The sequence below is a fragment of the Periplaneta americana genome, chromosome 10 (genome assembly GCF_040183065.1).
Source record: "Periplaneta americana isolate PAMFEO1 chromosome 10, P.americana_PAMFEO1_priV1, whole genome shotgun sequence".
NCBI lineage: Eukaryota > Metazoa > Arthropoda > Insecta > Blattodea > Blattidae > Periplaneta > Periplaneta americana.
In genome coordinates, this window is record NC_091126.1 from 76,289,247 (window position 1) to 76,316,230 (window position 26,984).

The window sequence follows — 26,984 nt, forward strand, 5'->3', positions numbered from 1 at the left end:
GGATTTTCCGAGCAATTAGGAAGTATGGTTCTCGGCTGGAATAACCCTACCCTTCTGAATGAGACAGGAATGTCACTTTTCAAAGAACAGTTTGTAAATGCCTATAGCTTGAGGTTTCAGTAGGTACTTAATGACAAGCACGTATGTAAATTCTGTGGTACACATTCCGACAAATACCACATTCTGAACTGTAGCAGATGCACCAAAACAGTGACGCAACTCAGTGCTGAAAACTGAATTATCATCTATGCACACTTATGTGCATTCTCTTTTTATTATAGTAGGTACTTTGTTTCTTATAGGGAGTAGCTAAAATGCTTGTGTCCCACATCTCCTCTTATTTTCTCCTAATCCCGTAAAGCGAAACACTGCTTGTAGTGTTGTTGTGTCATTAATTTCACTCAGTTCTCTACTTTTAGTACTTACAGTATAAAGTGCAAGTGAGTTTATCTACCGATTTTAACTAACTAAAATGGCCCCTGTATCTTCACCCCTAACGACAAAAATAAAATCATGGATTGCGATGGACGAAGCTTTCACTACAGATGGAAAAATATTAATGTGTCAAGTGCGCGGTAAAAAAGTCAGGTGCTCTATGAAATCACAACTGGAGAGTCTTACCTAACCTGTACCTGCCAGATACTGATATTAAATATTTTCATGATTCTACATATTTTGGTACATATTCAGCTTATTTTTCTTACATAAATATTGTAACTTTTATACAAAACAGTAATGTAACTTTATTGTTTCAACAATAATCACTTTCTATAATTTACTTTAAACGTTCCTGTCAACAATGGGATTTCCACTCCTCACAGCAACTCAGTATTCGTTATTGCACTCCACAGACGACAATGACAATTCACTTGGATTATTGAAAACAACAATGTACTGCTAATCTCAACTAATGTTCACAAAGCACTATTTACAAAACAAAACTGTCAGTTCTCAGTTCACAGTTCGTTGCCTTGGCTAGTTCGTCTAGCTCATTCACTCAAGTTCACAGTATATCGAACCCAAGTCTTCCAGAGACAATCCACTGAACTTCGAACTCAGGTCCCCCAACTGCAGTCCACTGCACAACGAACCAAAGACTCCGGATTCGCCGCACTCTCCAGGACGCTCCCCCAGTTGCGGACACACACAAGTCGAACTCCGGTCTCGAAGCTGGCTTCACTGCTACACAAGACTGACTGGCTAGCTGTCCAAAAACTGCAACTACTGCAACAACTGCTTTCAGCTCACTTGCGTCTCTTATTTATAACTAAACCATAGTTTCCAGAAAGTACGATTTCTACAGATGCCGAGAAGATGGCGCCTTTCTAGACTTCTCTGGATTTCGCCCCTCAGTTGCAGCTGCTTACTTCCACCTCTCTGCCGCGGCCCAGCATGCCGCCGTTCCCCTTACATCGTGCCACACCATAGCGACCAGTGTTTCGTCTCCCTTCCGCGCCGCACCCTCAGCACTCCACGGAGCTTGCTTCTGCCGGACGCGCACTAAGTTCCCTGAAGCGCCGAGAATATTCGGCCTGCCGTCACAATATGTATATATTTCACACCTTGATATTACATAAAAATCCGGTCCCTACATATTACCCTAGTCAGAATTCAGATGCATACAAACAATTGTTCTTCCTCTGACATATGAAATGAGATGTACTGCCTGATAATAGACGTACATATCAGCCAGAACCTCAGAGGATATCCATACATGAGTAATGATTAATAAAATGTATTTCGAATTAACCTCTAATTGGATTTTGCTTATTATATATATATATATATATATATATATATATATATATATATATATATAATTTCACACCTAGTCAATAGGAATTATATAGAAATGCGGAATGATGTCAGGAGAATGGGGTGTATCTTGATACTTCCACTCCAAACTGCGCGTTTGCCCACTACAATGGAATGGTACAGAGTTAGCATGTTACAGATATTATACAAAACCTTTACAGAATAGTTCAATCCAAGTAGTTCTGCATAGCATAACTTATAGATGCTTCTTAAATAATGAAACTATTTGTCAAAGCTAAGAATTGAGAATTTTTAGAGAATACAATATTATCGACTTATTATATGAAGGAGTAACTGTTAAACTTGTTCAGTCCTAAGAAATAGTGGTCAGCATGTCTGACTATGAAACTAGCAGGCCTGGGTTCAAATCCTGGTTTGGATAATTTGTCGAAGCAAATGCTGGGAAATTTTTTAAGTTGGACCTTGGGAGTTCATTTCACCAACGTGAATCAGGAGAAGGCCAGATTCTATATTATTTTCATAGAATAGTACCAAATTTTCTTTGTTTTCCCCATTTCCAGGTATAAACTGCTCAACTTCCATCAATAATTGAAAGATTCTATTTCAGGTGTGGAAACTAACAATTTATTGACAATCCTACCTGTCATTTAAAAAATCAGATTCTGTACCTCTGCTCCACTCAATCAAACTGCTCTGCTGAATTGCCTTGAGAGTCGTGTATCTTTTAGTATCCATCAAGAGACTGATTCAATTCACACAGAGAACTAAGAAATGTGATGGGAAATTTTCTAAGCAGAAGCCAGAAATGTGTGGAAAAATCTTGTTGCCAGCCAGATGGGAGCGCACGTTCTGCGGCCTTAGAACTCCATGCCATGTTCACGTTTCGCAGATAATCTGTTCACTTCATTTAAAAGTTTAACATCATTCAATATCGTACATGTATTTTTCATAAAATTAGATCACTCAATCATTTCCATTGTTCTTTCAGGAATAAACAAGACTTTATCCATGAAAACAGTGAAATAGTCATGAAACTCAGTGTCTAGTGAGATGAGAGATCATGGTGGCGAGAAAATTATAGAAATTCAAACCACACACACACACACACACACACACATGCACGCACGCACACACACACATATTTACAGTTATTTGTGGATTATACTGAGAGACAAAATGCAAAGTATCCTGAATATAACATTCTGCAACACATCGAAGGTTAGCAATTAGTAGACGGTAAAATCATGTTGGAAGGACCTTCTCTGAACACGAGCCATGACAAGTACGTGTTCACCTGCAACCAGAAAGACATGGCACAGACAGAAGGAGAATCAAATTGCTCGTTTGGGGAATATATTATTTTATTCACTGCATGTATGAATCACCAATACAGTATCATACCATGAAAAGAAATGTAAATACACAGTTAAACACAGTTTCTTGAGGTAAACGTCATAATCACTCTTCAACTCATTTCAAGTCTTCTTCGTGTTAAGAGAAATGCCAGCACGAGATAGCAGATAGCTGTAAATAAAATTTTTAAAAGTACAATTAAACATCTTGATTACACAACTTTTAACACGATATCACTTCGGAATATGTATTATATGTCTTTCTCGTGTTAAATTCTATCATACCTGGTTAACACGTTTCGGTCTGTTATCGACCTTCTTCAGTAGTTCTTCAGCCTGAAATGAAAATTATATTTTATTGAAGGAGAGAAAGAGATTTGCTGCCACTTATTTTTACTAAAGCCAGAAAAATAGCATTCTACAGCGACTTTGAAGGCCTTCTGAGCAAGCAACAAGTTATACTAAATATGTTTAGATTAGTGTAAAACTGACCTATGTCTCGTATAGCGGTCAGGACATAAGTAACATTCACCCATTCTATTTGTCAACTTGTCTTGTGAAGTAGGCTCTTAGAACTTATTAGCTGTTAATTACAGTACCATATCATAATTTAGTTAACAAACATAGTATTCCATCAAAATATGTGAATGATTCAATTATCACTTTGATGAATGTCACAGCTGTATAGAACGAATTACTAAAATCTAAGCTCCATTGTAAAGCATTTCTGAATCCATTCAGCTTGAATCAAAATTCATGGTACTGTAATTATTAAACCATTAATTTACTAGCTCACTATCTTACTGAACTACAGTATAAATTTACTATTATAAGATAGATTCTGAACGAAAATTGTTACATTTGTTAGTTTTTCATTACCAAACACACAAGCAAGTATGACTATGTATATGATGTTTGTATTTTCCAAAAACAGAGTCACTCGTAGCACAGTGAGTAAAGCTACAGCTACAGCTACAGCTACAGCTACAGCTACAGCTAATCCAGTCACAGTGAAAGCATCAGCAACAAAACTTCTAACAAAGCAGGCAAAACCAAGATCCTCATCTAAGTAAAGAAGGTAATATTTCTTAAATAAACTTATCTATATTTATGAGATCACATGTTACAGTACTTTTAAACCTACATGAAACAGAAGTATCCATGAGGTGGTACCGAAAAGTTACTGAACTTATGCCTGCTTGCATTAATCTTGGTTACAACTTAACCACTGTAAAATTGGTAATTCACCATTATTAAGTAGAATTTCTATTTCATGAAGCTGGGTTAAGATTTTTTTAACATTTAACCTGTATAAAAAGTTCACAGGTCATGAATGGTTGTTTAAGAAGCTAACAATGTTATTGCAACAAAATATGGTCATAACATCCGATCACTTACATTACATGCAACCAGACTGCGTGATCCATATACCAAGGTCTCCTAGGTACATGCATTGTTGATTGCATTCGTGTGTATTCAAAACCCGTGATCAGAATAATCGTCAAAATGGCTCTGACACCTCATCTTATGTATTTGTAGTACCTGGGAAACGAAGGTAGAAGAGTAAGAGACAGCAGGGGTCATCCCTTTCAAGATTTATATGATTCTGCATTAAAAAAAAAAAAATTTCTATTGCAGGAAGATGCATCGACTTCACTGTTAGAATTAATAGCTGAAAGACTTGAGTTCCCTATTCAGAGAAACAGACCTATTTTGCCTAGAAATTGTGCTCTAACCACTCAGCAGTTTTTTGCAATATGATCTTCCTTCCAGCTGACCAGCACGTTAATAATGTTGACAAAGCTACTGTATGTCGCATAATACACCAAGTGACAGAGGCTATTACATCATTAGTACCAAGATTTATCAAACGTCCTCTCGCATGGGGAGAGCAAAAGGAAGTCATTAAGTTTTTTTTAGGAGTATTAGGTGCTCTTGTGTGCATACATATAAGAATTCAGTCTTCTGGAGGGCAAAATTGAAAATTGTAGAGAAATAGAGAAGTAAATAATTGATTAAATGGCGATCTTACTCGTGTTAATTGTGTAAGCATGCGGGCTTACAGCTGTTTCGGTGCTTCTTCACACCATCCTCAGAGCCTACTAGATCTCGGCGTCATCTCTAACTTCGCTGCCTGTTGTGTGGGTGCGTTCGATTGTTGAAAAGTGTTGAAATGTGTCAAATAGTGTGTGTGTTCTGAAATTGATCTGTGTATTGAGAATTTGATTAGGGTGTGTTTTAGTGTGTCTATATATTTCATATTGTTCTAGTGTGTTGAGTTCTTGGTTTTTGGGTTGTATGTGTAGGATTTCCATGTCTGTATTTATGTTATTGTATATTTGATTAGCATTAGTTATGTGTTCGGCATATGTAAATGTATTGTGTCCTCTGGTTATTGCTTTAATGTGTTCTTTGTATCGAGTTTTGAATGATCTGCCTGTCTGTCCAGTGTAGAAACTGTCGCAACTATTGCATGTGAGTTTGTATATGCCTGTGTGGTTGTATTTATTTGTTTGTGTTGTTTGTGTGTTGAGATGTCTTTGTAGTGTGTTTTCTGTTCTGTATGCTATGTTGTATTTCTGTTTTCTGAATGAGGATGCGATCTTGTGTGTGTGTGTTTTTTTTTCGTATGTTAGTGTGATGTATTTCTTGTGTTGTTGTGTTTGTGTTGTGTTTTGTGTATTTTTGTGTTTGTTGAGTTTTTGTTTTGTCTTCCTTATGATGTTGTCTATTATGTTTGGGTTGTAACCATTTTCTTGTGCTATGTATTTGATTGTGTTCACTTCTTCTTTGTAGTGTTGTTGGCTCATGGGTATGTTGAGTAATCTGTGTACCATTGTCCTGAATGCAGCATGTTTGTGTTGTGTGGGGTGATTAAATGTGTTGTGTATGTGTGTGGCGGTGGTGGTTGGTTTTCTGTATATTTTGAAGGTGTGTTTGTTGTCAACTTTTGTTATGGTGATGTCTAGGAAATTTATGGAGTTATTGTTTTCGAGTGCCAGTGTGTATTGGAGTTTTGGGTGTATTTTGTTTACGTATTGGTGTAGTTTGTGTATTTGTCGTTTGTTTCCTTTGTATAGTATGAGTATGTCATCTACGTATCTGTGCCAGTATATTATGATGTCTGCATATTTGTTGTGTTCATTGTTGAGTATGTATGTTTGTTCTATGTTGTGTAAAAATATCTCTGCTAGTATGCTAGATATGGGTGATCCCATTGGCAATCCTTCTGTGTGTAGTACAAGGCGCATCAAGAAAGTAAGATTTCCTATTTTTTTAAAAAAAAAGAACACACGCTTTCAGGACAACATTTATTGGCAACAGGTACAGCAATGTTTCAGCTATTTTTCAACATAGCCACCATCAGAATTGAGACACTTGTCGTATCGTGGGATCAACTTTTGTATCCCTCTGTCGTAGAACTCTGCCACCTGTGAATGGAACCAGCGTGTGACAGATGTCTTCAGCTCTTCGTCGTTGCCAAAACACTCACTGGAGGACAGGAATTTCTTGAGATGCAAGAAAACGTGAAAATCGCTGGTAGCAAGATTAGGACTGTAGGGTGGATGATGAAACAACTCCCAGCCAAATTCCGTCAAAACAGCTGCTGTGCGCCGAGCCATATGTGGACGAGCATTGTCATGGAGGAGCACAACACCTGCAGTAAGCATTCCACGCCTCTTGTTTTGAATGGCACGTCACAATTTTCGCAATGTTTCACAGTAACGGTCAGCATTCACTGTTTCACCTCTTGGAAGGAAGTCAATGAGCAGAATGCCCTTCCTGTCCCAGAACACCATGCACATCACTTTCCGTACCGACAGCGTCTGTTTGAATTTCGTCCTGACCGGAGATCCACTATGCCACCAATGCATTGACTGCTGCTTGGTTTCCGGGGTGAAGTGCGAAATCCAAGCCTCATTGCCCGTGACGATCCTGTCGAGGAACTCGTCGCCGTCATCATGATACCATTGCAGGAATGTCAGTGCTGCTCCTAAACTTTGCATTCTGTGTTCGGGTGTCAGGTTTTTCGGCACCCACCTGGCACACACTTTTTTGAACAGCAGGTGCTTAGTGACAATCTCATGCAACAAGGATCGCGATATCTGCGGAAAATGGCTGCTCAGCTCCGTAATCATGAAGCGACGGTTCTCCATGATGCACTGCCACATGATCATCATTGATGAGGGACGGTCGCCCACTGCGCTCTTCATCATGGACACTTTGACGACCTTCGGAAAACTGCCTACACCAGCGACACACCATCTGCTTACTCATGATGTTCGGCCCATAGACCTGACAGAGCTGCCGATGAATTTCAATTGGCGCAATGCTTTGTGCATTAAAGAACTTTATCGCCGACCGAACTTCGCAGGCGGCGGGAGAAGGAATAAGAGCTTCCATTTCGGACCACTGCTGCCACGCTACTGGCACCAGGCGGGACCTGTCCAGCTGGCATATGATTGATACATCATAGATCTGTTACGCATGCGCAATTGACATGGCTAATTACGTTTATTTTCAAGGGGAAAAAATCGGGAAACTTACTTTCTGGATGCGCCTCGTATTTGTTGTTGTGTGTGACATAATTTTGCTTCGCTATGTTTATTTTTATGTGTATTTTTCTCTCTACGTACAAACGATTTGTGACTGTAATCTGTTAATCAGGCTTAACTTACAGCAGTACTATATTCCATGAATCGCATCTGAAGACACGTCTGGAAATGATGGAAGTAACAAATTGATATCTTCTAGGCCAGGTATGTCAAATGTGGGCGTTTCTAGCCTTTAAACGAGGTGTAGCAGTGAATCTCTTATAAACATATACCTGCATGTGATTATGTAAGTGGAAGATCTCTTAGACTCCTTGTCAGAGGGTACAATCTACTTCTGCTTGACATCCCTGTTTTATGTAATGAGAGTTACCCATGTAAGTCCTACCTCCTTACATCTTTCCAGAATCTGGGCATACGAGCAGAGCACTGCTTACAAAACTATTCAGAACTCTGTTAAAAGATAATATGGTGTCTGGAAACAATGATTTCCTCTTATCTGTGGGCATTCGATGTCATTTACAAAACATGGCAAATATAATGGTACAACTGTTGAGTTATACAACATTGCCATTGCAACTAGAGAACCTATCTCCCGAAGACCCTGAAGTCAGTCATATTCTGCAGTTAATTCGCCAGCGAGATGAAATTCCCTTGTGAGTCAAAGACAACCAACAGATCTCTGCTGTGCATCTACACTAGAGAGATGATGATAATATTGGACAGACTACTGTAAGGGCTATAATCAACAGACATTTTATGTAAAGGCTGGTCAATTGTCTTTATTCAAGCTATTTCAAATAACATGGGTCTTATTCTGTTAGATTGAAAAAAATTCGTTCCAGTATTGGGATTCAAATGTGGAACCTCCTAGCTCTGCTCTGTATTTAATGAGGACAGCGAAACCTCAAATATGAATATATATGTGTATGAGTCTTATTCATTTGTATTTTAAAATTGTAATATTTCTAGTACTACCTTCTTCTTATGTTTCATTAACTGTAATTTTTTACTCTTTATTTGCTTCGGAATATGTATGATAATACTTTCTTGTGTTAAATTCTAACGTACCTTGTTTACATGTTTCGACCTATTTATGGGTCATCCTCAGAACTGGTCGTTGGTGGTCTTGACGCCTCTTGTTCTGTTTTCTGTGAGGGTGTGTTCGTGTGGTATAGTGTAGCGTCAAAGAGTGTGTGTGTTCTGAAATTGAGTTGTGTGTTGAGAATTTCGTTGGGGTGTGTTTTCGTGTGTCTGTATATTTCGTATTGTTCTAGTGTGTTTAGTTTCTGGCTTTTTGGTTGGATGTGTAGTATTTCCATTTCTGTGTTGATGTCTCTGTGGGTGTAGTTAGCATTTGTGATGTGTGCTGCATATGTGGAGGTGTTTTGTAATTTTGTTATGGCTGTGATATGTTCTTTGTAATGTGTTCGAAATGATCTGCCTGTCTGTCCTATGTAGAAGTTGTCGCAGGTGTTACATTTGAGTTTGTATATGCCTGTGTGGTTGTATTTGTTTGTTTGTGTTGTTTGTGTGTTGAGATGTTTTTGTAGAGTGTTATTTGTTCTGTATGCTATGTTGTAATTTAATTTCTTGAATGAGGTTGCAATTTTGTGTGTGTTTTTGTTTTCGTATGTTAGTGTGATGTATTTTTTGTGTTCTTGTGTTTATGTTGTATTCATATGTTTTTTGTGATTATGTTTTGTCTTATGTATTATGTTGTCTATTATGTTAGGGTTGTATCCGTTTTCTTGTGCTATGTATTTGATTGTGTTTAGCTCTTCGTTGTAATCCTGTTGGTTTATTGGTATGTTGAGTAATCTGTGTACCATTGTTCGGAATGCAGCTTGTTTGTGTTGTGTGGGGTGGTTGGATGTGTTGTGTGTGCGTGTTGTTGTTGGTTTTCTGTATACTTTGAATGTGTGTTTGTTGTCTACTTTTGTTATTGTGATGTCTAGAAAATTTATGGATTTGTTGTTTTCAATTTCTAATGTGTAGTGTAGCTTTGGGTATATTTTGTTTATGTGTTGATGTAGATTTTGGATCTGTCTTTTGTTTCCTTTGTATAGTATTAGTATGTCATCTACGTACCTGTGCCAATATATGATGTTGTCTGCGTGTTTGTTGTTGTCTTTGTTTAGTATGTATGTCTGTTCTCTGTGGAGTAAGAATATTTCTGCTAGTATGCTGGAAATGGGTGATGCATTAATAACTTTTCAGCTGGATTTTTTTGTGCAGAACTTCACACTGTCTCTCTACAGCAGGAAACCTCCCTCTTTCACCTTGTTTCATAGTCTCCAAATGATGCTGCAAGAAATAACAGTATTATTGTTGGGAAGAAACTGTACTATCATTCCTATGAAAACTTTATTAGTAATGAAAATTTGAATGAAATGTCAATTAATGTTATTTTAATATGTGGTATCTGTGTAATAGAATAAGAATGAAATAATAAGAGGTGTTAAAAAACTAGAAACCCTGAAGATATGTAATTTCAGGTATGGAATGTATAAAATATTACCAAAGGCCAAACATAAAGGTTAAATTCAAATATAAAATAAAACTAATACAACTCAAAATTATTCATACCTTCCTTACAAGTTGCTCAGGCGTTACTGACTCAGAGCTCACATTGTGACCATCATGCTCATCAATTGCAGGGGTACAGAGTTCTCCCTAAAATACAAATGTTTAATTTAATTCCATGAATAAAAACCAAGAGACTGTGGGGGGGGGGGGAAGGCAGTTTTGACCAAAAATATCAGTTACGCGGTAATGTTCCTTAAGAGACGATATTATACTTATATATCGCGGAAATTCTACTTAGCACAGATATGTTTTGGAATTGAGAGCAGTTTCTTCACTGCACATTTAGGAATTTTCGAATATTCCTGAAGAAGACTACACCTGAATACAGTAGAAGTTTACTAAATTTCTATTTTAAAGTCAGATGAGGTCAGATCTATCATAATCTCATATTTCACACAGATTTTATGAAATGCTAAAAGGGTTTCTTATCTAATTGTCTTGTACAATGGAGGGTGAAGAGTAACGAATGATTTATAATCCCCAACTCTAGTAACACAATATTTGAAGTAAGTGCAGAGTTACCCTTTATGTTTTATTTAATAGTAAACACATCTAATGTTTGAAATCATATCATTTAAGCATTTTCTCTTATAGTATAGCCCTACGAATGAGCAGGAAACCAATATACTAGAACTACCTTGTGATTTTGAGTTTCAGGGATGTGGTAACAGTAAATCGATGGCCCAGAACCAGACTCTTCCAAGTCCATTTTACTATTTTTTTTTTTTTTCAGGAGAGCTATTTTAAGCTCCTGACATTCAAAGCTTCATGTAACAATTTGGAATAGCTCCATAGCGACCTTATGGACAGGAACATTTACAATTTTGTTCGATTCATATATGCAGAGAAGAACTGGACCACAATGAAGCGCAGATTTCTTTCTTATAAAAAGTTGGACTTAGAATAGTCTGGTTCTCAGCCATCAAAATATCTATCATATCACTTTAACTACTAGTGAACTTAGCAGTACGGTATTTGTAACAGTTCAGTCACTTGTTTTCAGTTGCATATGGGTCAACAATGTGTTGTAGGTCATTAATGAACATGTGTACTTACATATGGAATGTGGTTTGAATGAAGGCCAAATTACATCCATTTTGTACATGCATTCTGTTTCTTCATCATGGAAATGGAAACAGATGGGGCACTACCATTCCTGGATGTTCGTATATACCGGAAGAGTGATGGCACTTTAGGACACAGAGTATTCAGGAAACCTACACACAGGGATTTATATTTAAATGTGCTTAGTCGCCACCATCCTTCTCAGAAGAAATCCATTCTCTCCAGTCTTCTACACTGAGCAATAGTTATTTCAGACAGCAACCTACCAGCGGAAATAGATCACCTCGTAGAACCCTGTTACAAAATGATTACCACCAGAGGGACATTAACAAGCCCTGAAACAGGCCATGGCAAAATGCTGCACAACAGAACCGGATAAACAAGAATCAACAAAGAAAGCCTTCATTCTGTACTGCGAGGACATCTCTTATAAAATCAGCAGGATTCTTCAGAAACATGATATCAAAACTATCCACAAACCACTCAACACTATTAAGAGCCAGCTACGCCCAGTAAAAGAAAACCAGAGCTTCAGAACACCTGGAATCTACAAGATCCCATATGAATGCGAACAAACGTACATAGGGCAGACTGGTGGCACTACAGACAACAGACAGAAAGAACACAAGAGACACACCTCAAATTACATTACCCTGAAAAATCCGCCATGGCTCAACACAACATAGAAAATGAGCAAAGGATCCTGATCGACGAGACTGAGATCGTCAAGAAATCCAATCACTATTGGGAACAAGTAATCCTGGAGGCCATTGAAATTAAATTAGAAATGAACAACTTCAATAGGGATGGTGGCCTGCAACTCAGCAAGGCATGGACCCCGGCCTTGAACAAACTGAAGCCCTCACGAGATCCTACACCGAGTACCGAGGATCTGCACCTAGTTCAGCCGGCTGATCCAAGCTTGCCATCCGCCAACATCACAAGACGAACCCCGGTAGGGGCGGAGCTTATGAACACACAGAATTCCCGGTCCCAGATTGGTTCACCACTAGCCAATCCTGCATCATTTGACCGAACCATTTTATATATATAACGACATTCAGACAACGGCATCATCAATTCCCTGAAGATGGCTACAGAGTCAACCAGTCGAAAGCTTTGAGTATTTCACAACTTCAACTCGCTTGGGTGATAGGCTGTGAAACCATCATTATTATTTATATTTCCTCAGTTTTGATCGAACTTGCACGTGGAGGGAAAGGAATGGAAATACGTGTTCCAAGAAAGCCAATTGAGTGAGAAGGAAGAAATGAATGCATTCTTGACTGCACTTTGAAAGCTAGACTCTGATGTCAATTGTTCCATTAAGGATGCAAATAATGTGGAAATAGAAGAAGAAATATTACGTAAATAAAAGGAAACATAGGTATCTGAATGAAAAATTAAATTTTAAATACTCGTAGTCACGAGGACCTTTCAGGCGTGAGGCCCTAGGCCTCATCATCATGCATATAGGCTATTTCGAAGCTAAACAGTAATGTTCATTTAAAAACAGTGACGATATTATGAAGTTAGTTAAACTGAAATTGACTGGTATGACAAATAATAATGAACCAGGTGAAATTTGTTCGTATATTTTACGTATTTGTTGATGCATGCTTTAATAATTATTAACAATATTCTGAAAAATAATTTAATGTGGCTGTATAATTATTTCTACACTGTAATGCTATAAGCATGTCACTAAAATGTGCTTCGAGGTTCGCCCTTCACCCAGTACATAGCTGCTATGAAATTACCTCATTATTTAATAGAAATAGGTAGGAAGTTAAAAGATGTTCCAAAACATGTATAGACTGATGCAATTGTGGATCAACACATTATTCACATTTGAGGACTGTACATGAATTGCTTTAGTTTTCATCACTTCAATTTAGAACATAAACGGTACTGTAACTGCTAATTAGAAATCGCATCACAGGACTTAAATGATAAACTTTGCTCATACAGACCTTTTCAAAGACCGACTCACAATTGTGACAACAGAGACCAATAATTTCAAAAGTTCGCTTCTGTCTTCTTTGCCCTTAGTCTTGAAAAGCACTTTCTGATGTTAAGAATAAACTACTTCAGAAGAAGTTAGAGTATACACTCTATCATCAACCATTCTACAGCCAACACTTTCGATTGGAAAGTCAGCAACTGCCATGAAAACTGCAATGAATGCAAAAGCAAGAGTTATAAAAAATGTAAATTGAAGGTTGAAAATGTTTGCGTGTGCTTCTGTACAGGGGCAGCGGTATTTCTCTAAGTTAGAGCCCAGTTTAGGTGTGTGTGTGTCTGTGTATTACCTGATGGAAGACCTAAAGATAGGTGGATTGATGCAGTTACTATTGACTCCAGACTCTTCTTCGAAAGCACGGCATGGAGAAGGATGGCGATGGATAGGGAAAAATGGAGGGAGAAGCTAGAGGAGGCTAGGGCCCAACATTGGGCTGTTAGTCCATATCAGTAGTAGTAGTAGTAGTAGTAGTAGTAGTGTCTGTGTATTAATCGAAAAAATGTCATATAAACATGCGTCCTATTCTCAATATTTTCTAGTCCTTAATTTTCGATTAATACACACACACACCTAAACTGGGCTCTAACCTTAGAGGAAATGTCGCTGCCCCTGTACAGAAGCATGCCCCATTAACACATTGATTATTGTACAAAATGCACTTCAAAAGCAAAATGTATAAACAATGAGGAGTGCTTCAAATGAGTCGCCATCTTGTACTCTTCTTGGCATGCTTCATGCTTTAACCACTGGGTGGCTCCCGACTCGGCATAGCAAGGACGCAACATTGCAAACAAAATTGATTAGGTGTGTAGTATTATGTGAGAGGTTAGGTTAGATTAGATTAGGTATGTAATAGGTGAGAGGTTAGGTTAGATTAGGTGTGTACTATTATGACAGAGGTTAAATTAGGTTATGTTAGGTTAGATTAGGTAGTAGTATTATGTCAGAAGTTAGGTTCATATCACATCCATGCACACCATTCTCCACAGTTGGTGATACTGAAAATCCTGTCATACAGCTCTCCCAGTAATCACATCCAATTCCATTACTCCATTCTACAAATCCTAGTGTTTTCCAAGGTATTTTAGGAATATTTTCTACTGGCGCATACATATTCAACCTTCAATATAATAATACAATACAAATGGCTTTTCAGAAACCTGCAGGTTCATTGCCACCCTCACATAAGCCCGCCATAGGTTCCTATCCTGTGCAAGATTAATCCAGTCTCTATCATCATATCCCACCTCCCTCAAATCCATTTTAATATTATCCTCCCATCTACGTCTCAGCCTCCCCAAAGGTATTTTTCTCTCCGGTCTCCCAACTAACACTCTATATGCATTTCTAGACTTGCCCATATGTGCTACATGCCGTGCATATCTCAAACATCTGCATTTAATGTTCCTAATTATGTTAGGTGAAGAATACAATGCGTGCTGTTCTGTGTTGTGCAACTTTCTCCATTCTCCTGTAACTTCCTTCACCCCCTTAGCCCCAAACATTTTCCTAAGAACCTTATTCTCAAACACTCTTAATCTCTGTTCCTCTCTGAAAGTGAGAGTCCAAGCTTCACAACCATATAGAACAACCGGTAATACAACTGTTTTATAAATTCTAACTTTCAGATTTTTTGACAGCAGACTAGATGACAAAAGCTTCTCAACCAAATGATAACAGGCATTTCCCATACTTATTCTGCGTTTAATTTCCTCCCTAGTGTCATTTATATTTGTTACTGTTGCTCCAAGCTTATTTGAAATTTTTGCACCTCTTCAAAGGATAAATCTCCAACTTTTATATTTGCATTTCGTACAATATTCTGGTCACGAGACATAATCATATACTTTGTCTTTTCGGGATTTACCTCCAAGCCTATTGCTTTACTTACTTCAAGTAAAATTTCCGTGTTTTCCCCAATCATTTGTGGATTTTCTCCTAACATACTCACGTCATCCGCATAGACAAGAAGCTGATGTAATCAGTTCAATTGCAAACCCATATTCAATCTTCACCAAATTTAATAACAATATGCACAAAATCTTCGATCCCGACACACACAAGACATGGGAGAAAAAAAATGTAATAAAATTATTGAAAATAACCTCCGAATTTTAAACCGCAAGTCTAAAGACAAAATGTGATAACTGTGATAGCTTTAAACCCAACTGATCTGCGTCAAAAAACCTTTGTTTCTTATATAGCCTACCTGACCAATGATTTTGTCAGACATTTTCACACGAAATCATCGTGTAACCAGTGGCACCACCATTATGTTGCACTACGTGGGAAAGCAGTCCTTTCTTCGGCCCACTATAAATCTAATTGTGTAGCTATCTGTCCAAAAAGCATATACACCAGGCATGCCAAGAGCCTGAACAAACCAAGCATATGAAGTAAACGAACACTAGGTTTTAATTTCACTCGATTTTTGTGCTATACCCTTCATTAAGTCTATAAAAGTTAAGTTTAAGTTGCACCATAAGTGACCAGAAACAAGGAAAGGTTCATCTTAAAACATCATCTTTGCTTTCAACAAACAAAAAATTTAATTCAATCAAGAATTATTGAATAAAATAGTAAGAACATTAATTTGAGTGCTTTTACATAACCTAAGCATTCTTATTTAAGTTAAGTTTCAATTTTTGTTAATGTTATTAACAGTACAGTTGTGTCCAGATCTAAATTAGAATTTGAGAAAGATGTACAACAACAAAGTTGTTCCCAAAATAGGCTACAATGTGAAGGACTGAATAAAGTACAATACCGGTATTTTTTTTACACACAACCTCCAGTAACATGACAGTTTATGTAATGAAAAGAAGTAATACTTTCCAAATGACACGAAATTTTAAGAATATGCAAAATCACTTCATTTTACCACTCATTTCACAGTTTTAATTTGCAGCCATAACATAGTCTGGAGTAGAATAAATGAGAAAGTGGAGGCAGAATATAAAAGGTAAAGGCAAGTATCTAAGGAAGAGATTAGTGAAGTAGTTTGTGTGGAGTGTAGCATTGTATGATGCAGAAACATGGACATTATGACGAAGTGAAGAGAAGCAAATAGAAGCATTTGAAATGTGGATATGGAGAAGGATGGAGCATGTGAAATGGACAGACAGAGTAAGAAACAAAGCTGTGATGGAAATAGTGAATGAAGAATGATGCTGAAACTGATCACAAAGAGTAAAAGGAATTGGCTGGGTCACTGGTTGAGAAGAAACTGACTACTGAAGGATGCACTGGAAGGAATGGTGAACAGGAGAAGAGTTTGGGACAGAAGAAGATAACAGATGATAGACGACATTAAGATATATGGATCATATGTGGTGACATAGAGGAAGGGGACTGCAGTGAAAGACCTGCCCTTGGGCAGAACACAATGAATGAAGGGAAGTATATGATGAATACAAGTAAAAAAAAAAACAATCTATGGAAAAGATGAGAGAAAAGCAAAAACTGGCTAAATTGAGTGACAAAGGAGAGAGTTTCAAGACACAGTGCACTAAAAAAAAAAAAAAAAAAAAAAAAAAAGGATGGCACTTCAGAATCGAACATCTTCAGTAGGCTTTGTATACGAAAATTCTTGTTCACTTGGTAAAGCTACTGCTCGTGCCTAACAGCCATTACCAAAATCACCACGGAAAAGAAAGTGTGTAATAAGAAAATAAATTATATTGTACAAAATGGAGACCTGAAAAAAATAGTTACCAATCCACTGGCACTGAATTCAGACATTAAAAAGAGTTACAGAATTTTGTGATATTAGTCGACAGGCATCTGGAATGAAGGACGTGGTGGCTGTCAAAGATGATGGTTTTAAGTGATAACTTCAAGCTCGGCATATTTTTCCATCAATCTGAGAATCTCATTCAATGTTTGGTCTATAGAATGAAGATATTAAGATAGAAAAGCAAATTCTGTGAACTGGGACATCTTAATGTTAAGTTGGCCAATAAAGTGTCTTACAATGTGTGCCTAAGCTGTTGCCATGACAATTTTATTGCTGCTGTGAATTCTTTAAATGATAGATTTTCATCACTCTCCAAGTCTATACTGAAAATTTCTGTGCCAACCAACTTCGGAAGGATGTTGGTTTAATAAATGAAGGAGTGAGAATGATATTATAGTCCTAAGCCACACACGCAAAATTTTACAGGAGAGTATGTTAAAGGTTTAGAGTCCAATGCTACAAGGTATGGTATCAGAATTTCTTCGGCGTATACTTACACCATTTGTTGAGTAACTTTTATAATATTTTGATAGTAGCTTCTCCATATGTGTAAGAAATGAATTCGCACAAAATGAAAATTTAAATGTGTAACTGAATGTTTATAATTCTGCCAGAGAAATATAGGTTAAACACTAAGTGCAATATAACAATTTTTACAGCTTTAGATTTCAGTTTTATATGAGGATGACAGATTGTATTGTGAGTGACCGTAACATGAGTGACCAACAGGCAACTGTAGTCAAACTAGCACTAAGGTAGTTCCGGTGAAAATTGTTGAATTTGTAAGGGATTTTTTTTTTTTTTTTTTTTTTTTTTTTAGAGAGATGATATGTTTGTTTCATTAAAGATGTTAACTGCATTATAATTTTAGTTGTTATTTCGTTTGGTAATTCGGTAAAAAACGTTGGTCACTATTTATTTAAGTAGGCCTAGGTGGTTGAATGAGGATTGAGAGACTTCTCTTCCTGCACCTTCAGCGGTCTTACATGTCGTACCAACATAACTTACGAGACATTATGAACGATTCACGCTAGTTTGCAATATTTCAGTGGGATGTTTGAGTGGGTATTTAAAAATATATTCATAGCTATCGAAATGGCTGCCGCAGGTGGTTGTCCTAATCTTACTAAGCTGAACATTGTTAATACTGAAAATGAAGTGCAACTGTGATGCTGGGGAAAAGATTTGCTTCCCGAAAATATGGAGTGTCCACTTTGTGCGGAATTGCTATATCCTCTCTTTCGCAGGAAGGTCAAATACAGTTCATTTATTTGTAAAAAAAAAAAAAATATGCCGGGCATAAGGTTTATGGAACATTTAAGTTGTCTGCTGCAAATAACACATTTTTCTGTCATTCGAGATTGTCGACCAAGAGAGTTCTTCTTATAATGTACGGTTGGTTTTGCAATTACGTTTTTCTACTACCAAACAATAAGGGAGTGCAATAAGACGAATATAGCAGATGTAGCAGAGTCAATGATCCCGGATTGGTTTTCATACCTGAGGGAAGTGTGTAGAGGTAAGAAAATGGAGTGTTATGACAGCTTAGGTTAGCTTAGACTTTTATTATCCCTTACATAATTAGCTGTAACAGGTCAGGTTAGGTTAGGTTAGGTTAGTTTAGGATTTTAGTGACAGGTTAAATTAGTTTAGGATTTTAGTGACAGGTTAGGTTACTTTAGGATTTTAGTGACAGGTTAGGTTAGTTTAGAATTTTGGTGACATGTTAGGTTAGTTTAGATTAGGATGTTAGTGACAGGTTAGGTTAGTTTAGGATTTCAGTGATAGGTTAGGTTAGTTTAAGACTTTAGTGAGAGGATAAGTTAGTTTAGTTTGGTTTAGCATTTTAGTTACCGGTACAGGTTAGGTTAGGATAGTTTAGGATTTTAGTGACAGGTTAGGTTAGTTTACGCTTTTAGTTACAGATTATGTGAGGTTAGTTTAGGATTTTAGTGACAGATTAGGTTAGGTTATTTAAGTGTTTTAGTAATAGGTTAGGTTACTTTAGGATTTTAGTGACAGGTTAGGTTAGTTTAGTATTTAAGTGATAGGTTAGGTTAGGTTTAGGATTTTATTGACAGGTTAGGTTAGTATCTTAGTGAAAGGTTAGGTTACTTTAGGATTTTAGTGACAGGTTAAATTTGATTTTTTAGGATTTTAGTGACAGGTTAGGTTAGAATTTTAGTGACAGATTAGATTAGGTTAGATTAGTTTAGGATTTTAGAGACAGGTTACGCTAGATTAGATTTTAGTGACAGATTAGGTTAGTTTAGGATTTTAATGACAGATTAGGTTAGGTTAGTACAGGATTTTAGTGACAGGTTAGGTTAGGTTAGTTTGGAATTTTAGGGACAGGTTAGGTTAGTTTAAGATTTTAGTGACAGATTAGGTTAGTTTAGGATTTTGGTGACACTTTGGGTTAATTTAGGATTTTAGTGACAGATTACGTTTAGCTTTTATTGTCCTTTGCATATAGGAAACTGTGACTGGACAGGTTAGAATAGTTTAGGCTTTTGATATACCTTGTGTAGGTAAATCTGTGGCAGGTTAGATTGGTTTTGTTCAGGATTTTAGTGACAGATTAGGTTAGGCTAGTTTAGGCGTTTATTGTGCTTTGCATATACGGAACTATGACAGGTTAGGTTAGGATGGTTTAGGCTTTTGTTATGCCTTGTATAGGCGAGTTTGTGACAGATTACGTTAGTTTAAGCTTTTATTATGCTTTGCACATACGAAACTGTAACAGGACAGGTTCGGATAGTTTAGGTTTTTGATATACCTTGTGTAGGCAAATCTGTGGCAGGTTAGGTTGATTTTGTTTAGGATTTTAGCCACAGATTAGGTTAGAGTAGTTTGAGCGTTTATTATACTTTGTATATGCGAAACTTGACAGTTTAGGCTCTTGTTATGCCTTATATTGGAAAATCTGTGATAGGTTAGATTAGTTCAGGCTTTTAGTGGCATGTTTGATTAGGGTAGTTTAGGCTTTTATTATGACTTGCATAAAGGAAACTGTGACAGGTTAGGTTAGGGTAGTTTAGGCTGTTGTTATGCCTCTTGTAGGCGAATCTGTGATTAGGTTAGGTTAGTTTATGTTTTTAATATGCGTTGCATAGACGAATGTGACAGGTTAGGTTAGGTTTTTTAGGCTTTTTTTTTTTGCTGTAAGTTTTATTTTTCTTTCAGAATGTCTGGATCGGTGTTATAACAACGAACCTAAGATTGGAGGGCAGAATCATATAGTGGAAATTGATGAATCCAAGATTGGGTGTAGGAAATTTCAGGCCGGTAGTGTTGTTGAGCGTTTTGTGTTTTGGGTATAATAGATCGTGAGACAAAGGAAGTGGAATTGGAGATTTGTCCCAGTAATAAGAGGGACAAAGATAGTTTGCTTCGTCTTATTCGGAAACATGTCGCCGCCCAAACCACAATAATGACGGACTGCTGGAGAAGATATGAAGGCCAATCACAGCCTTAACTTTGTTGATCCGGAGAACGGTGCATGCACGAACTTAATCGAGAATGCTTGGAGCGATCTTAGGGGACGTCTGACGTGCGCAAGGAAGACCTCAGTGTTCACCTTTGTAAATACTTAGGCTCAGTGGCGGTGCGTCAATAAGAGCACAAGAGCACGTGAACACCTTGTTTCCATTAATGCACGACTAGTTTTATTATTTAATACCGTATTGACGTACTGAGAATATATAATATCAGAATCGAGTATTTTAAACTTCCCGCATGCGCGGGAGAAAATTGTCTTTCGCTGGCCGCTTATGACTCGTGAAGAGCACAAAGCATTAAGTGAACAGTGAAGCTATCCTACCAAAGAGTTTGTAATACTTACTAGAGACACATACCCATAAGTGGCAGGCAAGAAAAATGTCACAAATTGAATCGGCTAGAATCCGCCATTAAAGGGAGTGTTTGCGGCGCGAAATTCGAAAACAGTACCATAATACATTGATGTAGCCTGGTGATAGACACTGTTTTAAACATCTTTTACAAAGGATGAGTGGTGATGAAATAAACATGAATGGCAGAGGAGCGCTATATTTATTAAAGTATTATAATGGTTCATCTTTGGCGATATTCTAAAAAATAAATTAAATCACCCATATACACTCGGGATAAGTATGTGAAATAGTGAATAATGGCAATGTCAGCATTAATTTTCAGTATTACTAGTATTGTTTTAAGGACATAATAATGGATATTTACTGTAATATTTCAAGTGATCTATATTTCAGTCCTTTCATGCAAAGGAAGAGGAAGGTATATGGTGCTTAGAAAATATTTAGTGGTGAAATATGAGATCATAAAAATTCTGGAAACAGATTTAAAATATAATGAGAATAAATTTTATCATAAAACAATCTATTCATTGTGTAGTTGATGACCACCAAGTTAGAGGTCAGTACAGACTTTTTAATACAATTAGTAGCGGTAATAGTAGGCCTAGTAGTAATGGTAATAATAGACCTAGTAGTACCGGTAGTGGTAATAGTAGGCCTAGTATTAGTGGTAATAGTAGGCCTAGTTTTTGTGGTAATGGTAGGCCTAGTAGTAGTGGTAATAATAGGCTTAGCAGTAGTGGTAATAGTAGGCCTAGTACTAGTGGTAATAGTAGGCCTAGTAGTGGTAATAATAGGCCTAGGAGTAGTGGTAATAGTAGGCCTAGTAGTAGTGGTAATAGTAGGCCTAGTAGTAATGGTAATAGTAGATGCAGTAGTAGTAGGTCTAGTTTTTGTGACAATAGTAGGCCTAGTAGTGGTAATAGTAGACCTAGTAGTAGTGGTAATAGTAGGCCTAGTATTAGTGGTAATAGTAGGCCTAGTTTTTGTGGTAATGGTAGGCCTAGTAGTAGTGGTAATAATAGGCCTAGTAGTAGTGGTAATAGTAGGCCTAGTACTAGTGGTAATAGTAGGCCTAGTAGTGGTAATAATAGGCCTAGGAGTAGTGGTAATAGTAGGCCTAGTAGTAGTAGTCATAGTAGACCTAGTAGTAGTGGTAATAATAGGCCTAACTAGGCCATCAGCTATATTTTCACTAATTTCTTTGCATTTAATACAACCAAAAACTAGAAGTACATACTGTACAATACGGAAATTACATTATTAATTCATTTATTGTGAAACAAAACAGTTTTAGACATAGTCTGAGGATTTTCTTATGCACTCTGCTATTATAATCCACTGTAATATGATGGCACCTAACCGTTACAGACATTGTTAAATTAACCTTGTAAACCTGATTAATTTGTTTCTGGAAAAACTTTATCCAAGAAATATTCCGACATTCTGTAAACACATTCAAAGGAGGAACTGCATTTGGAACATTCTTTCAAATATTAAGATATGCATGCTTTCCTGAGCATCCTACAATAGTAACTATGTTCGAAGAATTATTTGCGGCGCAGTATTTCACCATTTTCTTATTATTTCCCTTCAAGTGTACTTATATTTATTCGTACTCCTCAATAAGCATGAACTGCTCGCACTCCCGGCGAAGCATCAACTCCCTTTAATGGCGGCCGAACAGCGGTTCAATTTTGTACGCGAAACTAGCGCCGTTGGTGTCTCTAGTAATATATTACAAACTCTTTGTATCCTACATATGTCAGGTGCATCGATGCTATCGTTCACGTGATATATCTCGAGGATGAAATTTAATAGTCTGTATTCTAGTCTGTAGGTGTCAGCATATCACTGTCGGAACGTTTATGTTGTTGTGTGTACAGTGCTGCTACGAGAGTGTAGTTTGTGAATTACTATACTTCAGTGTCAGCAGCATAATAGCATAGTTTGGCTTTCAAACACGTGCTGGCTGAATGTTGTGGTGGTATGAATTTCAGTATCTGAATGGTAGTGTATAATATTTAAGAATAATATTTACTGGCATGTAGGCTATTTATAGTAATCAATCTATGGAATAGGATTACAGTACTGGTATAGGCTATAGTGTATCAGTGTGTTGTGAACCAAAATATATTACTGAACACACGCTTTTGTAAATAACGGCACTGTTGTATGTATTCATTTTTAACAAACGTAAACAATAAACTCTGTTCAAGTAATTTGGAACAGTAAAGAACTGGGTAAACTGGCTTACCAGGAAAAATTAGAAATAAAAAGACTGTTTCATTATTATTATTATTATTATTATTATTATTATTATTATTATTATTATATGTTCTTTTGAATTTATATACGGTTTTTTTCGATAGTGAAATATTTGAATAATGACATTTTATATTAGGCTAAACGTACGATTTCAAATTCTCTTCGATTTTGGAACACAAAATTGTGAACACATATATTTTATCACGAGCCGCCACTGCTTAGGCTATGGCGGATGGATTGTTCGCGGCTGCTGCGAGATCCTTTCAAGCTGTGATTGAAGATGTTACCGCAGTCTACTATATACAGTCACGAAGCTTGAGTTTTGTGGGTGCTAGAAACAATAGACTGTGACGGTTCTATTTTGCATTGCCTGTAATGAGGCGATATTAGCGATCCTAGGGTGAACAACTACCTAATGTTTGCATATTTACTACGTATTGAGCTTCGCGACTGTATATACTAGACTGTGATGTTACGTCACTCTATCCCGGCGGTGTGCGTTTTGATGAAGGTGGTAGCCATTGAGTGTAGCCGTCGTGAAGAGATTGTGATTTTTTGTTTTCTACGTTGGCAGTAGAAGTGCGTCGGTGTCTGTCATAATGGCGGGATTTGAATGTAAGTTTCGTCGTGATATTTTTGTGTTTATTCTAGTATTATGTGCTCTAGTTGAGTATTTTTCAGTGAGTAGTATTGAATTAAAAACAGTTCTGCGTTCTTCGCATCATGTGTTTCATATGACTACAATCGTTTCATTGACTAGAAAGCAGAACGTTTGCACTCGCATTACGTTGCACATGTCATTTCACAGGTAATTTGCCACCAACGAGTTAGAAGTTCTTATTTCTAGCTCGTTTGCCACATACCGGTACCTGTACAATTCAACGAGTTAGAAAGAGAAGAATATAGCGTGGCCATGTTGTCCTGTACAGCGCTCTTTGCGGTGCCACCGCGAAACACGGCAGATATGAACTAAGCGCCCACCGTTGTAAAAATTCGTCTGCTTACAATATTGTGTATACGGAGGTAAGAACTAAGAAAAAACATGTCTGTTGTGTGTGCTGCATATAACTGCAATATCAAAAGGAAAAAGACAACTGATATATCATATTTGATTTAAATTTTATGAAGTTAAGTCCATAGCTTTGTTAATTAGCAGCATTTTTTTTTTTCATGCATAAACGTGTAACAACGCCCGGCATACCATGCGGTGTGTATATTAATTTTCTTTTCTTGCAGATTCCCTTTGAAAAAAAAAAAAAAGGAACTGTTGAAACAGTGGATAATAAATATGAAACGAGACAAATAGTGTCTCTCCGAGCTGTTAATTTCTAGAAGTTCTTTCAGTACTCTATCAAAACACTTGTTTATGATTTATGATGCAGTTTCACACAACCTATTGTTCAAGTCCCTAAATTATTTACTGTAGTTTTGGGGAACTGCATTTTCTTGAAAAAAAAAAAAATGAGGTTAACACTGTCTTCATTATATCATAAGCTTTACGTTTCGTAGGTGAGGATCTGGAGTTCATGTTGTTCTGTAAATGTGCAGGAAAACCAGCAATTTTTTGTACTGCCTTGTCAACAACTGCCTCTTACTCCTTGTCACGTACATATGTGGAGAGCAGAGGAAGCTGTGTTTCGTGGGATGCCTTGTCGTGTTTTTTACCCACTGATTTAACAAATCTTTGTTTTCTAAAGGAAAAGTGTAGGTTTCTCTGTTGTATGTACCTAATGAGTAAGTAGTTGCAGTGTATTATTTTTATTATTATATTTGTAATTATTGAGAAGTGTTTTTCTCTTACATTTAATATGTAATTAATATATTTTCTGAAGAAAAATCTTTAAGTGTTGTGTGCTTTCTTAATGAACAAAATTATGTAATATCCTTTATTTCTGTTCCTTGTGTCCTTACTGCTTATAGAAGAAGACGATGAGCTGTAGCTTGTAAAAAGTAGGCCTATTTCAAAGACAAACTATTAATCAAATAAATGGTTCGCTAGTAATAAAGTTAAACTAAATACGGATAAAACCGCTACAATTACGTTTCAAACCCAGTAATAGCAATAAAATATTAAAATTGTATTTCGACACTCGCATCCAAAATAACGCAAGACTCTGTGGTAGGCCGTATTGTTTGTTAGTATTTTGACTGGAAGGACATGAAAGAACATAATTGAGCACCTACATGCAATAATGAGGTAAGTATGAATATATTTCGTAACTACTTACCCCATTATTGCACGTGGATGCTCAATTACACACTAATAATAATCTGTGGTGCCACAGCTCTTGAAAGGCTCAGACAGACAAGACGGCTGTTGGCCTCACGTTCACATTTCGATAATTATACTCTACTGTAAAAAAAAAAAAAAAAAAAAAAAAAAAACTGAACGCGTGTTTGGTCATGTTTTACCAAAGTTACAAGCTTGGAGCTAAAGGTTGTTTACTACAGTTAGGGCCTACTTTCATTCTATATATTATGGTATAATATATAGTTTTGCAACGTGTAGAGACTGGGAAAAGAATTTAATAAAATCATCCGAATCATACTCGTTCATTTTATAGGCAATTTTGAAGGTCGCATTTAAAAGAACCTAGGGATATTAACATTTTCTTCACTATATTTGCTAGGACTTCTTGTCATACGTACATGAAAATTTTGCTTCGGTTATTCTTTTAAGCTTTCCTTCTAGGAATAGCTCAAGTGTTTTGAATTTAGCGTACATAAGGTCTTTATTTTAGATTAAGTTACTATAACATATTTGACGAAATACTAGGTTTTTCCACATCAGTTGATATATGCAAACGAAATTTTGACAGCTGGCGATTGCAATGTTACTTATCGCCACGCCCACTTTGTTTTGGGCGCATGAGTTAATGGCGGACGGTCGTTCAATTTTCTTCAAACATGGCGGCGCAATGGCCACTCAAAATCGTTCTCTTTCTAAATCGTTGGTACAATTAGTTTAGTTGAAACAATTACCAGCATAATGCTTAAATTTTAAAATGCATCTCCACAATAAATCGCTTAGAAATTCGGCCATTTTCTATTAAAAATCGGCGGAAGTCGATCAACTCTCGTTTCTCCAAGTAAATTATTTTACGATGTTGTATCAACATCTTAGGTTATTTAGCGTCTGAATGAGATGGTGATAATGCCGGTGAAATGAGTCCGGGGTACAGCATCGAAAGTTACCCCGGAAAAACCTCAACCAGGTAACTTGCCCCGACCGGGATTCGAACCCGGGCCACCTAGTTTCGCGGCCACACGCGCTAACCGTTACTCCACAGGCGGTCAATATAGCGGACCTCACCGAGAAAAAGTGACAGGTTAGGAAAAGGTTAGATTTGATTTTTTCAGGCTTTTGTTATGGCTACCAAAATAACAAATTGGCAAGGCATACCAAAAACGGTCAAACCTAACCTATCACTGATTCTCGATGATGTCATTACTGTCCTTCATAATGACTAACGTTTTTAACCGAATTATCTACATCCTTATAGTTTCAGTAGACGAACCCTAAGCTCAAATGACATTAAAACCATATACGTAACTTACTATACTATAACTTAAAACATGCATTAAACAACACACGCACTTATTTTACCTTTCGATCTCCATATCTATACCGTAAAAATTAGTCTAAAAAAACTACATAAATAGCTTTTACTGTCAGTACAACACCACATCTTAAAATCACCCGCAGTACCAAGAGGCAGACGCATTTCTCTACATTAACACATTTGTTTTTCAACGGATTCATGGTGACCA

The 26,984-nt window shown here is 36.9% G+C and overlaps 1 long non-coding RNA gene across 2 annotated transcripts; it reads right to left on the reverse strand.

The window, feature by feature from the left end:
• Window positions 1–1,861: 1,861 nt before the first annotated feature.
• LOC138707802 (uncharacterized) lies at window positions 1,862–26,984 on the reverse strand. Of its 2 annotated transcripts, none has more exons than XR_011334366.1 (7): window positions 26,821–26,984; window positions 13,309–13,510; window positions 10,271–10,357; window positions 8,753–9,988; window positions 4,527–4,670; window positions 3,414–3,464; window positions 1,862–3,300 (listed from the first exon to the last, which is right to left on the reverse strand). It is a non-coding gene; the product is annotated as an uncharacterized lncRNA (long non-coding RNA). The 2 variants fall into 2 exon arrangements; XR_011334365.1 differs by having other exon boundaries at window positions 9,773–9,988; window positions 26,821–26,974.